This window comes from Agelaius phoeniceus, chromosome 3, assembly GCF_051311805.1.
Source record: "Agelaius phoeniceus isolate bAgePho1 chromosome 3, bAgePho1.hap1, whole genome shotgun sequence".
NCBI lineage: Eukaryota > Metazoa > Chordata > Aves > Passeriformes > Icteridae > Agelaius > Agelaius phoeniceus.
Genome location: NC_135267.1, coordinates 83146600 through 83162446, shown reverse-complemented (window position 1 = coordinate 83162446; position 15847 = coordinate 83146600). Strand labels below are relative to the sequence as shown.

The window sequence follows — 15847 nt, the reverse complement described above, 5'->3', positions numbered from 1 at the left end:
ACAAAATGAACTTACTAACACCCACAGAATAATGAGGGACAACTTGCTGGCAGTATTGACACTCAACAAAATTTGGCCACCACAGTAGCTCACATAAACCATTAGCTCACATAAAGCATTCAACCCACATACCTTGATTATATATGAATTTTGCATGACTGCACACAGCTTTTGGTAGCAACTGGATATAACCTTGGGCACTTCTGGGAGAAGGACAAGTCCACCCCTAGTTTTCTCTCTCCCTATCCCAGATCCAGGTACTATTCAGGCTGAGAAGGCAGCTCCCAGAGGCTGGGTGAGCACCCCCATCCTGTGCCACAGAGCCACAAATTGGTGTTTGCTGGTTTATATATACTGCACACACTGAGCACAGCTCTGATACTTCAGGGAGACTGGGAATTGCTGCTCAATCTGTTTGGGTCAGCTGAGTGTCTTCAAACAAGTAATTTCTTGCCACCCCTCCAGCATCTCACTCCCTATCCCCCACAGAAATAGGGTAATAATACCAACTTTCTTTGTGTAGCAGCTTGAGTTTGTTATTTATAAGAGACAACTATTACTGCTGAAATTAAGTCTTTACAAACTTCACCACATATGTGAATAACAGTGGTCCAGGAGCAATTTTCCAATCCATCTTGTGTTACTAATTTAAAAAAAAAAAACAAAAAAACAACTCTGTTGGACTCTGTTATTGACTATGAATGTTTTTTTCCAGGGCAGTCATCTCTGCTTCTTTACCCTTGTCTTTTCCAGTCAGCTTTTCTCTCTCATCCACCACAGCCCCCCTAACAGTGCCACACTGGTTTGTACTTGTGGCACCAGCCCACTTCATGACCTCTCACCTCAGCCTTCAGTACCACTGAACTTCATTCAGCAACTTCATGAGCTCAATCATTGTGCTGTTACTCAGACATGCTCAGCTGGTACTTGGAGAGGTGCTGAAGCTTTGCACAGTGTCTGGAACAGAATATTGCTAAAACTCACAGAAACCTTCATTCTCCAAAGCAAACATAAGGCTGACACAGCAACAATGCCCCAACACAACCAGCTGCTCTGATTTTTCTTAGGATTGACCAGTAAGAAGAGGAGGGAAGGTTTATTTACCATTGACCCCACAGAGTAGTTTTTGCTTTGGACTCATCCTTCAGAGTGTGTGGAAAAGGCACAGCACATCAATACACAGCCCTCCAGAGTGAGGGTCAGCCTGAAACTGAAGGAAGACGTTCTTGCATCTCTAACAGTAAAGCAAGATCCTCTCTCTTCTTTTTGGGTAGAATCAAGAACTTGTTTTGCAGATGAAGAAGTGCTAAATATTCATAAATTCATTTAAAAACTGGGCAGAAGAATCCCTCCCATGATTCTCAGCTTTGACACTCCTCACAAACTAACACTTTCTGACCTGCAGAATCACACACATTTCTGTGGTATTTTACCAGTACTAAGCACTGCACGGTAAATTTTTTTGCAGGAACAATGTGAGTATAAATTACAAAAGTGGACACAGTATCTTTGTCCAAAATGGAGATGATTTAACTTCATGAGCTGGTAAGCATCCAAAAGGCTCACGGGAGCACTGGCTATGTGTATATTATTAGCAGGTATTATAGACACGTAGGAACGGGTTTATAGACCAAAATTTAGCGCTGAGGATCTGTCATCCCCACTGTATGTATTTCAGATTTTCCTGTTTCCCTGTTTAAACTTCAGACCAGCTCTGCTTTGATGCCTTGTCCTGAAGCTCACTTCTACCTGGTGTATGTTCAAGACTCCCTGAGCACATCCTCTAGTTGAGTCTCAAAAGCAAAAAGCATGGATTTCCTCTTTGTGTTCTGCTGTTCAACCAAAACGGACTGACTGGGAAATTCGCTTCAGAGGAACAACCCAAGCTGCATTAAAACATGAATATAGATGTCCTTGTTGAGACACTTATTTTTGTGGTCCATTAAGTTTTGACAAATGACCATATCTCAGTAATAACCACATGGAAGCTCATCACAGGAATAGGATTTGAATTTTTGCTGTAGATACATTAGACAATGACAGAACCCCCCCAAGGACTTTAAGCATATATACACTGAATTGTTTCAATCCAAAACCAGCTAAATTATTTTCAGACTGAGCTTAATCACAGCTTACCATCTCAGCAGGCACACTTCCACTGAAACTGGCTTGTTACCCTCTTTAAAAAATCCTGTGATTTTTATTGTCGAAAAATATGCCAAATTTCCATATTAGTCACTCACTGCATTACAGGGCATGTAACTCTGGGCATGGCCAGCATACCAGGGACATCAGCATCCCTGCTCACAAGCAGATTGCCCTGCTCAGCTGAAGGATGAGATCCTGCTCTTGCCACATTCAGGATGATCTGGATGTACAGGAGAGGAACCACAAAGTAGCAGAACCAGGGCTCAGGCAACCCCCTCGCTTCAAGTGGGGCATAAACACCAATTAATTTGTTTCTATTTTGTAGCTTGTCAGCTTCAAAGTCAAGTTAGCAAAATAGCTGTTGCTCTTGAAAGTATTGCATAGAAGAAAATAAAAGCTTAGAAAAAAATTGCAACAGGGAACAGAAATTCCTCCACAAGCAATTATTGTGAATTTGTCCCAAAAAACCTCATTTTGATCATCACTAAGATTTATCAGCACCTGATTGCTCAGGGACATTATCTTGGCAGTGTCAGCCCAGACTGCAGGCAAGCACCCAACATCATCAAAGCCACCACAGAAGTCAGTGTTAATTTGCAACACTGTGGAAAGGGCCTGCAGACAGGAAAAGATGAAAATCACAAAAAGGAGGACATCCTCTCTTAAACCCAGATGTGGTCTCTCTGATCTTCCTCCTGGGGCACACTGACAAAATAGAGCAGTGAAATTGCCACCTGTGCTGTTCTATAAACACTCCTTCACCCTGGAAACTGGGAAATTCAAACAGCATCAGATTTAGACCCTTTCACGCTCAAGAAACCAATCAACCTCTTTTCTGCTTGATGCAAGTGTCAACATTTTAAAAAGTTTAAAAGATGTTTGTTTTAAAGGATGCTAAAGAAATAGTAGGAAACAACCAAAACAGCATTAATTAACTGTTAAATTTCAACAGCTAGTGAACTACAAAATCTTCAGTCAGTTCCTTCCATTTTTTTGTAAGTCAAACATTCAGGTTGTTATCCTCTGACACAAAATATTTTACATTTTTTAATGGAAGAAATTAATGCCTTGTCTTCTTGCTATAAGAAACATCTATTTTGCTATCATTTATTTTCCAAAGCTTTTAGAAAGCCTAGTGGAAGTGGGAGCATACATTTCACATTTTCAAGATAGCACCTCAATTTTCATGTTACATGTTCCAATAAGGCACTTAGCATAAAATATTTAGAAGCCCCACAAGACACAAATGTATCAGGGAAACTCATTGAGAACTGACAGTCTCAGATACACCTCTCAGACAGCCACTGTTCTTAGTCTTTCCTTCACTGAGGGAATTACAGTAAGGAAAGAGTTACATAAAGGTGCAGGTTAAGATGGAGTCAAACTGAGATGCACTGATATTTTATTATTATTTTAATAAATACATAATCTAGCTGCTTTACTTTGATAGATGCACTGGTTCCAGTGTAATTATTTCTATTGCCCATGGTTTTTGATGCTCTATGAGAGTAAATCCCTATCATCTAAAGCCAATAGAAGAGCTAATCTTGACTGCCTATAAAAGGGAAGTACTGTACAACTGCTGAGACAAAGGGAAGAGTACCATTATTTCAAGTGATGTTTGGGATATTACAAAACTTTTACAATGCTAATGATATTCTTAGGAATTTTGCTAAGGCCTATTTTCTCACCAGATTTTTTGGTGTTGTTTTAAAATTAAGAGTACAAGGGCAAAAGAGGAACCAAAGGAAAAAACAGCAAAGAAACAGTGCCTGAAATGTTATGATGAAACATAAATGATCATGGCTACAGCTTGCTGCCAGTGGAAATGAGGACAGACTTCCCTTTCCAATACTGTCAGAAAGCTTGTCTGGGCAAGATGCCCAACAGTGCCCAGCCCAAATCACAGCCAACAGATTAATATAAGATGATCTTTCTGTTAAGGCTCTTTTTAGTAAATAGGCTCATCCAGAATATGAGGTAAAAAAAATAAAATTAAGAGCACAAATTTTCACCAGCTGCTTTGAAGAAATAATTTATTTTCAACTGCTTCAGCATAGCAGCTCCCAAGTAAAAGCAAATAAAAAACTACCTCTAGAAATATTGCCAGAAAATACATAGGTGTACTCACTAGTCACTTTTCTAGGAAGTTTCATGCATGTAAAGCATTGCCTTTGAGACCATGTGCCACAATAAAATTAAACACAGCTGAAGATACAAGAAATTTCTCACATAAAAGAAAATTTTAAAACATTAATTTTATCTCAGTCTAAATAGCCAGTCTGTGGAAAAATTGCACAAAATGTATTTGACAGTTTAAGAATATAGGATATTGTTTTGAAGAGATGCATCATATTTTTGGGACAGTCTTGTGATATATTTCAGTCCTCACTTTACCTAAAGACTCACTGTTGCAGTATGAGCAGCATCTGTGATATACTCCATTTCTGCTGGAAGGTGAAAAATATGCTAGGACATATGTACAATCTTAGGAGAACATATGAAAGTTATGTAAAAAGTATATTCAAAAACTCCACAATACAGAGAGTCAATTAGGCCTAGAGTTTTTTTTTGTACTTCTGCTGTTCAGAGGTAATTTTTCATCAAAAAAAAAAAACTGCTGGTAGTTTGAATTGGGATATTCAAATCCTACTCAGCAGGTCCTTTCAGATTTTCAGAATTCCAGGCCTAACTTGAGGCACCAGAGCTAGGAATTCACCTCTTGAAATCCTTTCCTGAAGTGGAACCATGAGCTGAGTCTGCCAGGAAGAACTATGAGTCACCTCCTCACTTCTGAGCAGACAGAATAAATGAAAACACAAATGAAAAGCATCCATTTGTCCTTCCTATTTATATATGCCAGCCCTGTAACCCACCTGCAAAAAATTAAATTTATGGAAGCATTACAATGTAACCAACTTAGCATGTAGGACATAAAATGGGTATGGCAAGGTGATAATAGTGTTTCAAAGGGCAGAAGAAATTCAGAGTTGACCTCTGCAAAGAATATGTTACTCCATGTTCAGTATTGGGTCTTGACAATTTTAGTGCCACGTATTTTGTTTCTGTTTAAATGTGACTTCACATCTACCACACTTTTGTATGTGCACGTACAAACATGCATTAAAAAAAATCTCAGGCAAAAAAGTGATAGTTGGTGTAGATCCTCTGGCAGAAGAGTTTACAAAAGATGACAGAAAGCAGGCAGCACAAGTAAACTTCTGGAGAAGATGCCATGGGAAAAAGAGAAAGCACAGTCAAAGAAGATCACATCATTGGGGCACAGGTATAATAAACATAACTGAATTACTAGATTTTAAAATAAATGTAGACTAGGTCATAAACTTACAGGTGTTGTCAATGTACAGTAAAGTTGAAAGAAAAATCCTCTATGACTAAGGATGAGTGAGTTGTGTGATCAGTTGAAGAGAACCATCTGAATTCAAAATAAAATTGTCCACGAGGCAAAAAAAAGGTACCTGTGAAGGGAAGAAAGGAACAAATGCTATTAAAAAAACAAAAACAAACAAACAAACAAAACCAAACAAAAATAAAAAGAAACAAACAAAAAGAAGCCCCACCAAAAAAGAATTCTATGGAGTTGAGCAGTAACGAGAAAAATGTTCTACAAAGTTAAAACTACAGGGAGGAAAACACAATCACTTTCTAAGAGGATCAAATGCTCAAACAGCATCAGTGTCAAGTGTTGAGAGTCATCAGTCTTGTCACAAGAAAAAATGTGCCATGTACACTTAGTAAATTCCCAACACTGCAGTGCAAAGCTGTAACACCTTTCACAGTATATTAACAGTATAACAACTTCCTCTAGAGAGGCTGGGAAGTTAAAAAAGCTAAAAATTAACATTTTAAAGTTTGCTTGTGTAGCAACTGAGTACCATACTAAGACGTTAAATTAATAGGAGCAGTGATGTATACTAGAAAAAACAGATTTATTTTATAACAACTGGGCACCACAGAGGATGGCAAGCCCTGTCAGAGCCCTGATAGTGGCCCAGGATCTATCTTTTCACCATATGCTTCTAATAGGGCCTCTTCACCACTCTTGGCTTGGACTATATGATCTCCAGAAGTCCCTTGCAATCATTCTGTGATCATTTCCCCAGCTGAAGGGGCAGAAAGATGACATATTTTAGAAAGTACACTGAGAACTATTAACTATACTAGATAGATAATAATTCAGTGTTAATAATATTTTCATTAAATATTAAGTCAAAGACTGGATAAGCAGAAGTAAAAAAGTTATAGGGACACCAACGTTTACACACAGCACTTTGTGAGATTTCCATTCAGTTAAAACAACTTCTAAGATTACTATAACTGAAAGGAGTTGAGAATAAAAAAGAAACCCTCATTTGTTTATTGTGTTTAAAGTAAATATTGTTTGCTCAACTTCCTTGAAATATTGCCTTATTTATATTTATTTCTTCCTGCAACAGATGAATAACACTTTGAGGAGAAAAATGTAAACCCAATGACATCTGCAAACACTCTGACTAGCATCTGAAACAAATGTTATTGTATGACTAACCCCCTACTTTGTTTATTCCCTTTAAAGAAAAAAAAAAAACAGTAATTCAATTTTAGTTTTCCTAATTACAAAATATACTTACCATAAATTGTTGACTATTGGGTGCTTGTGCTACTTACCTGCAAAACAAATCAAACAAACAGAGAGTTACTTCACAGCACAATAAACTACCTACATAGGAGAGTGGATATAATTTAGGTGGCTTGATGATCGTCCCTTTTTTGAAGAGCAGAGTTAGATGAAAGAATGGAGGGAACTCAAGGATCCAGGGAAAAAAAAAAATTAGAACTCCAGCGGGAATATTGATTATGTAAGAGGAAAGCTCAGTCTCAACAAAAGCACTTTATGACTCGAACATCACTGTCCCCAAGGTGAAGGGAAAAGTGCCAAAACTAAAACTTGCTTGCTCTGACTCTCAGAATTGCTTCCGTCCCACCTAAGACAAGCAGCTGGGACATGGGACACAAGCTCTTTATGGGATACTGTCTTAAACATATTTGTTTTCCAGACCAACTTCACAGGAGCCATGAACCAATATTGTTTATCTCACACAGAATTTCACAACTTAAATTAATTTATTAGCAAACTACACTAAGGCCTGTCTGTACACACTCACTGAGAGCTGAATAAGAATAGGCCTGTTACTGCATCTGACATTGCTATGTCTTGGCCTCATTTTTCTTCTAAAAAACTTTTTTTCTTCTAAAAACTATAAACATCTATTAAACAATAAGCATCTCTTACTATCTCTCTATCAAAGGTGACAAAATGGCAAGGTTGCAAGTTATCAATAGCAGTATCTTTAATCAAACAATGATAGAACTATTGGCTAGAAAGAGCCTTTGGACATCATCTACTCCAACTTCCTTTATTGTTAGTGCATAAAATTAGATCAATTCTTGATTTTAGGGTTCTTTGCAATAGAAATTTCAAACAAGAAGTTCAACATGGGAACAACCCATGTTTAATTGATAAAATATTTTGATTAAACAGTTTTCAGTATGTATTACTGTCAGACACTGCATATTTTTATAGCAAAACACTGTCACTGTGGTACTTGGAGACACAAAGGTTTGAAGGTAATAGAGTCAACAGCTTGCTAAGTCAAACCCAGTTTTGCAGGAAATTGTCTGAATACTCTTTGGTATGCAGCATCTTTGACATTATTTTACCAAATACATGCTATTTATCCCTTAAATCATAAAATGTATACAAATATGACAATTTTTAAAGTACATAATCCATACCATATCAAATTCCTGCTTTTACTACATATACATGATGTCCAAATTCTAAATTCATATTGGGGTCCTGGCAGCTTCCATAACAGAGACATCTGACAAGTTCATTTAAAGGTATAATCTATTATAATCCACCAGGACAATGATGTCTTTTGCTTTGAAAATTTAAAATAAAATACAAATTTGAACAATAAAACTTGTCAAAACTAAAATATTTATTTTGGGAAGAAAACTAAATAAATAAATAAAATCAGGGATGAAGGCAGAAGAAACAGTGGAGCCTTAAAGATGGCAATAAATTCTCTCTAATAATTTTGCCACTGGTCATACCATAACCTTTGTTGAATTCATCTCAGCTCAAAATTTGAAACAGGTCTTGTGCACAGTCAAAATGAATTCAGAAAAGTTTCATAGGCATTTTCGTCTTTTAAGCCAAGTTTGTTAATCAACCATGCGAGAGAGTATAGAAAAACAACCTTTAGATTCCTGACTATCAGGAACAGTTACTTTTCATATCTTTAATTCCCCATGTGATGTAAGGATATTGATACAATACACTATTCACAACATTATGACATGCTATAATTATCTCCATGGATGCCAGAAACAATTCTGACCATTGTGATATACTGGGTACTATCCAAAAGAAACAAACCCAGTAAAGATTTTAAAATATGTGGGTGCAAGAGCACTATACTTTGATCACACTGACAAAACCTTGAAAGCCAAGGGCAGCTGGGGCTCGGAAAGGATGATGCCAATTTAAACTTTAGGATTGACAGCTCTGTTTAGGTTAAGGAAAGCTGAGTGGATGTTATTCAGCAAGGGAAAATCACTGTGGAGGAAGAGATGATGTAGGAGTAATATATTAAAAATAAATATGGAACTTGAGGGCATGTTTAATGTAAAGCAAGCCAAATGCTTTGCTAAAAAATGTGGCCTTTATGGTCTTTTGAAACTATTACCATAATTTCTCTTCTCCCCTTGAGCTAAGTTCCTAAGCAGACATTAAAATATTTGTAAATGGTAATTAGTACTCAGAAACACATTTTAGCATGAGAAATAGAAATGTGCCTTGAGGAGCTCAGCCTTGCTGCCCTGAGACAAGTCTGTCCCCAACACCAAACCTGGGCAAACAGCTTCCCAAGGCCTCGTGCTGCCATGGCTCCAGGGGCACAGGGTGACACCAGTGCCTGCTCCTACATGAGTGAGCCCTGGGAAACCCCAAGAAAAGTGACAGCAAGTGACAGTGAAGGCTCTGGGTGGCTCAGACACACAGGTCTGACACCCTGGTGATAGGGAGTGATAAGCACTGTTTGAGTCTTCAGGAATCTTGAAAAATCTGAACTTGCAAACCAGTTGGAGGGAGGGAAAAGTGGCTAAGAAAAGCTCCTCCAACTAAAGCCAGCTCTGGGAGCAAACGTAATTTCCCAGGAGATCCAGTGGTAGTGTTTGCACAGGTCTGTTCTCACATGCTGCTTGTAATAATAATTCTCACCCAGAGTGCACTGCTTTAAGGAAGAACCAAGACCCTTCAAATTTTACACATCTTCTCCAACAAAAAGCTGACTGCATCTTCTGCAGCTGACTTCTGAAGCTGACTGCTTCTGCATCTGCTCCTACTCAGGACAAGCAATTAAGTCCATGTGGTTTGGCTCTGCAACCATGCCAGACCTTCATTTTCATAGCACTTTATGCCCCATTCTTCACTCCTGCACTTTGGACAAGTCCTGCTTCAAGCTGGCCACAGAAACAAGGCCAGGATTTGGCCTCAAGAATTTCCCATTCCAAAAATTCCACTGATGCAACAGTTGCTGCCTTCATATGACGACAGTAAAATTGCACCCACAGTGCAATCTGATGCCATGGCCCTGAGGATCACTTAAAACCACTGGCTTGAATCCTACCATGCACATTTTTTCTCCAGGAAGGAGAAATATAATACTCTCAATGATTTATAAAGAGCTGTTGAAAAGCCTTTACCAACCTCAGGAAAAGTTGGTTTTATTGGGTTTGGAAGGAAGGGGAAAACAACACAAAAACTGTAGGTGTTTTTCTTGGTTTGCTTTTTGAAGCCATTAATTGTAATACTAATAGAAATCTGCAATATTTGGGGTTTACTAAAATTCCTTATTAAAACTAACACTCTCCTTTGAGCCCAGAAGAGATCCCATGAACTGGTTTCTTCCACCTATGCTCAGATAAAAGGACTTATTTCTTTGGACAACAAATAAAAATACTTCAATGCTAAATTCTGTTTTAGTATATATTTCTTCAATGCATATGTTATTTCTCTGATAGGACTGTATTTCTGCTTCCCAAACATACCCTGCCCCACGCCCCCCAATATATGTGCTATAACTGATCTCCTTGGCCAAATCTAAGTTAAATACACATTAATAAAATCTACTGCCTAAAAGGTTTTATTCACTTCCTAAAAATAGTGCTCCAGCTTTCAAAGGCATTTAAGGTGTAACTTCAAAGACATTACACATTGACCTAATCAAAAGCATGTTGAACCCAAAATTTGGATCAAGTTTTTGATGCTCAAAGAAAGCATTTTTAAGCATATTTCTTTGAACTCAAAGATATTTAATTCAGTTTTGGAGCTATATCTTAGCTTAAAATAATTTTTCAGAAATAATAATCACAAAATCATGAATTAAGTCGTTTCTAAAAAAGAAATTTGAATGAACTTGCATTCACAAAGTTAGTGTTCTGGTATGAATTGGAACTTTATTTCTAATCAAAGAAAATTATTCACATCATTTTCTTCATCCATAAAATGTGAACAGCAACTGTTATGCAAGTATTGGTAATGGGTAAAAAAAGGCTTATATAAAAGCTAACGACTTTTGGAATCACTAGTATTAAAAATAAAAAATTGTTTTTAAATTAAATGTACTTAAATTAAACTACTTGGTGTAGTCTCTTTATACTCCAACAGTTACCATAATAATGCACTTCATTTATTTTCTAAAAACCCTAACATTTCTTGAAGTTATGGGGAAAATTCTTACTCAATCATTCCATACTCTTGGAATTCTTACTCAAACAATCATTAATTTTTGCTGGGCCAAGGACTGCAGATTTTGTAGATTCAAAAACCTGGACAGGGAAATTTCTCCTGCCAATAGATCTTTATGTAATACATTGATTTCTCTTACAGATCCGACTTAATCTGGGTAAGTTCTCAGGTGGCTTGCAACAATTATTACTGAATACACAAATTCAGTTGATTAGCTTTAAATAATCTGCATCTCTCCCCATAAAGAAGTTATTTCCTTCATGTTGAAAAGGTGTCAGAATGAAAGCTGGTACATAAAAGCTGTAGCATGGTTGATCACCTTGCTTTCAGCTTTTCCCAATATGGCGATGGAAAAACTCCAGATTTTATTTTCAAAAACAATCCTTTCTCCAAACATCAAACACTCATTCATGTTACCAGCACAAAAACTACTTAGAAACAGCCACAATAATAACTGTGATCATCCATGCAATTATGCACTACAAGTAATTGATGAAAGTTTTGTTCCAGAAGCTGGAAAATTTTCATGGATTTATCAAATCTGTGCTTTGGATAAAGGCATTCATCCCAAGAAATAATCTCAGAAGCTCAGTGGTCAGCAGGGTTGAAAGTCTGTGCTTGTGCTAAAAGGTGACTTTCGAAATGCAGTAAATATACCATTATTTTTAGCTTTGGACATTAATAAAAACTTCCAGTGACACAAAATACAGTAATGCTGAGCTTTGCTAGGCAAAACCTCATCTAAACCAACAGAGCGGGGGCTCATACAACTTAGTCTGCAGTTCCATGAATTCAGTGTAAATACTCCTATGGATCAGTCTAGTTCAAAGACTTTTTTGGTCTAAAAACTTGGGGACACTGCAGTGTCTGACCTTGATGCAAACAGCAGGTGATTTTCTGGCAGATATCCCCTTTTTGAGCTGCACATGCCTTTCCAAACCATTGATCATTCCATCTCTCATCAGCACAGATGTTTTCTGCTCTCTCTTTTTGAATTTTAAGTACTGGAATAGAAACTATTCTTTTGATAACTTCCTTAATACTTTCCTCTTAAATATCTTTTAATATGTCCATTCGTTTCCTTATTTTGAACTCAAATATCATTCCTTGCCTCTTACTATTTGTTTATTGATATTTCTGCATTCTGCCTAAGCCCTCTCACCGTTACACATACATTTAACACTAATCTGTTATTTTCCAGTGAAATATCTGTTCCATCAATTCTCTTAGATTACACTATTTTGTTGATGGTTGCTAAATACACAACAGTCTTAAAGTTAAATATAAAATACAGAAATGCAGCAACTATGGAGAATTTCAACTCATGACTTCATAATCACAAATACTAGAATCAGCTTTTAGATGGAATTTTCTTTAATTTAGTTTGCTTTGCCAACAGGCTATACAAAACAAAACTCTTAAGTGGATTAAAAAGCACTAGCTAAGCTTTCAATTACATAATTTGGCTTAAATTGCTTCTAAGGGCATAAAATAATGCCAAACAAATAATACAATTGAAAAATCATCAGCTACTATTCTAAGGAAATTACTGTTTTTTGTTTAGTCATGGAAAAACACTCTCAGCTGGAATGCACAGGGACACACTGAGTACACATCTTTCTGTCTCTTTCACAAATGTCTCTCTTATGGGCTGACATATTTTTATCTTAGACTTCCTCAGCAGAAATGCACATACAAAGATGATGCCCAGTCAACTGAAACATCAGCAAATTCCTTGGTCTATTGTGGGCTCCCTGTGACCTTTCCATGATGTGTCAAGCCTTTCCACATGCATGCAAGGTGCAGGCACTGGGGAGCACCTGGGATTAGCCAAGCCAATTGCAGACATGCTGTTACTCCTGTCCATGTGCTCAGGAAATAACAGGGCATGACAGGAGCAACCAAAATGCTGCCAGATGTACTGAAACACCAGGGAAATTACTCCTGAGCACACTGTCTACCCTGAAAAACACAAATGGTGTATTGAGCAAAAGCCGCCCCTGCAGACCCCCATGTCAAAGTCAGTTTGGCTTTGTTTCTGTTTCATGTATTTTTACAACTGCTTCTTCTGAAAGCTGCTCCAAGGCTTCACCACATTCTTGTTTAAAACACTTTTCTAATTAACAGTCTTCATCTATTCCTTCCCATTCTACAGCTTAGTGGAAATAAAGTTACAGAGAGCAGGACAATGCCTTTCAAAGCCTTCATTTGACTTCTCTGAGCAACCAACTATTTTACTCCTCCCTATTCTCCATAATTAATCATTTTCATAGCCCACATTACTGCTCCACTTCCATTTCATCCATAGCAGGAGTTGAAGTACATTTAAAAACCACCTCTGGAAATTCCCCAGCCAATAACTTTCAAGAATGCATTTGCCTTTTTTTGTCAGCCTGTCACTAGTGGCTGGTGGTGGTGGTTGATGGTATGGCTTAGCAGAACACAGCTGGTCAGTCATTTCCAGACTGGTGGAAATCTCTGGGAAGGGTGGCTCACACTCCATAAGTAGTTCTTGTTCTCTGTCCCGAGCCACTGCAATACAGTTCTGTTGATTGAGTTTTTTTAAGACAAGGTGGTCAAATACTGAAACAGCTTGCCCAGAGGAGTTGCAGATCTCCCTCCTTGGAGGTGGTCAAGATGTGAGTGGGCACAGCCCTGACACAGAAACCTGATCTAATCAGATCTGTTTTGAACTGTACTAGATGACCTCTTTGAGGTCTCTTCCAACTTAAGTTATTCTAGAGTCTTTTTATTCTAGTGACTTGACCAGCCAGTTTCTTAAGACTGATGAACAGTTATTATAGATAAGGTACTACTCATTTCACCTACTTTGCAAGATTTAAGCCAATGCCACAATTTAATTTTATCCTCATTTTTGTTAACTGCAACAATAAAGAGATTGTTTTCATTTGCTGTAGGCTTTTTGTCCACTTCTTAAGATCTGTTTTGAAAGTGGCTATTCATCCAAGTAGATCTGGAGACTTTCTTTACCCTTCTTCTCAAGAAAAACAAGAATAACTTAGGTTTTTCTCTAGGTTTTGTACCTCTGACCTATGGAGTTCTAGTCTGACCCTAGAACTCAGTTCTTGAGTTTTTGAGCTCACCACTGCAGCTCAATATGAATGAGACTCCCTAAAGTTGATGCTTTCAAAGTTAGAAGATAAAACAAATGATAGACCTAGTGTAGTCCATTCAATGAATATATTTAAGTAGCATTACAGGGAGTCTTTTCACAAACATCTTTTTGGCATGCCTGAGTCTAGCCCAACAGAGCACAATCCTCTGCTGGTACAGGGGCCATTAAGTAAAGAAATGTCATATGTCCTGAAATAACTGGGTTCAACCATCATTCTCCAGTATAAAATTAACAGCTAATACAGCATGGCTGTTGTACATCTCACTGTGTGGCTGCAAGTCAGAGTCATATTCAAATAATATAAAAATCACAATTCATTTTGCAGTATTTATGATGCAATGTATGAACACAGGTGTTTGCTGAGCCAAGATGAATGATGAGACTAAAAACCAGACATCTGCACTGAGCAACACGAATAATTCAACTCCTGTTTGCTCCTCAAGAAGCACAGAGGATATGCACCTTTAAGAAGCACCTGCAAATGCTTATCTGCATCAGCTGTCAGGTGCATGTCTCCCCTCAAAAATCTGCAGGAGAGAGTATTGAATTATTTCTGCTCAGTTAATCAAATTCTAGCCAGCATGGAACTCTGTAGTCCACTAACAGCACAACACCATTAAAACCCACAGACACCTTTCACCTTAACCCTTCAGGCCAAGGAGCTAACCCTCCCTGGAGGCAAAAGAGCCTGGTCTTGTATGGAGTCAATAAACCCTCTGGTTTCACAGGATGTGGCCAGTTCAGCTACAAAGGTAACTCCCTGCTGACAGGAAGGTATCACACAAAGATACCACCAGCAAAGATTACTTCAGCTGGTAGTCACTGCTCTGGGAGTTAGCACCAGCTACTAGGAGCCTGGTGTCTTCTCTTCCCAGCTCTCTCCAAATACATTTTCAACAACTGGGAGAGCTGGCTCTCATATTATGCTTTCTGCTGCAATCCTAAACTATCTGGAGCCCTTCAGTTCTTCCCTTGACTTCATTCTATTCTGCTAATTTACTTGCTCTGGCTCGCTCAAGTCCTGAGAGCATGCACTTAATATCTCAAATAGAGCTCTTTGAGACCATGCTGCCAAAATAGATGCACATACTTCTAGCTAGAAGCAAAAGGGTATCTAACACTGTAAAATTAAAAAAAAAAAAAAAAAAAGGCCAAGGCAGGCAGTGCTTTCTTGCTGACAAATGTGTAAGACAATGTAGCAGACACACACTAGAAACGTAGGTGGGCTTTTACTCCGGGCAGTGCAATGAGAGAGGTAATTCCAGATGTGGGGAAAACAACACCCCTCAAAAAGGGATTTGCAATGATATAGCACAGAGGAAGCCTGGAGCAAACTGGCACCATCTAGAAAGCTGGAAGAGAGCCAAACAAATTATGGCCCAGGCTCTTTGGAGCCCTGTTCCCCCCTTCAGTGGGAACTGCACAGGAAAAGGATGATTGTGAGAGGGCAGATGACGGGTATAGCCTTCACTGCACATGGAAAGGAGTGTAAATTACAATCCCTTGTGCATACAGAGGCAAAGCAAGGTTCACAATGCCTTATTATATTAAGCCACATTATGAAAATGACTGTTTACATTGGTTCATTAATGTTTGTACAGGGCTGTGAACATGCAAAGTGCTAAGTATCAGCACAGGCATCAGCATGGTATCTCAACTTTGACAAGTTCATGAGTGTTGTAACAAAAGAAAATACACTTTACTCATAACAATTATTGCCCCTGAAACGTGGTGTTTAGCATACT

The 15847-nt window shown here is 38.0% G+C and overlaps 1 protein-coding gene across 5 annotated transcripts in view; it reads right to left on the bottom strand.

The window, feature by feature from the left end:
- The window catches only part of SMYD3 (SET and MYND domain containing 3), a 379752-nt gene that overhangs the window by 176615 nt on the left and 187290 nt on the right, over positions 1–15847 (bottom strand). Inside the window, exon 1 of one of the 5 annotated variants that reach the window (XM_077175749.1) lies at positions 5498–5613. The exons of the other annotated variants lie outside the window; for them this stretch is intronic. The gene's annotated coding sequence lies outside the window, so the exon portion shown is untranslated. Of the gene's footprint in view, positions 1–5497; positions 5614–15847 lie in introns of those variants that run through there. 5 annotated transcript variants of the gene reach the window in all.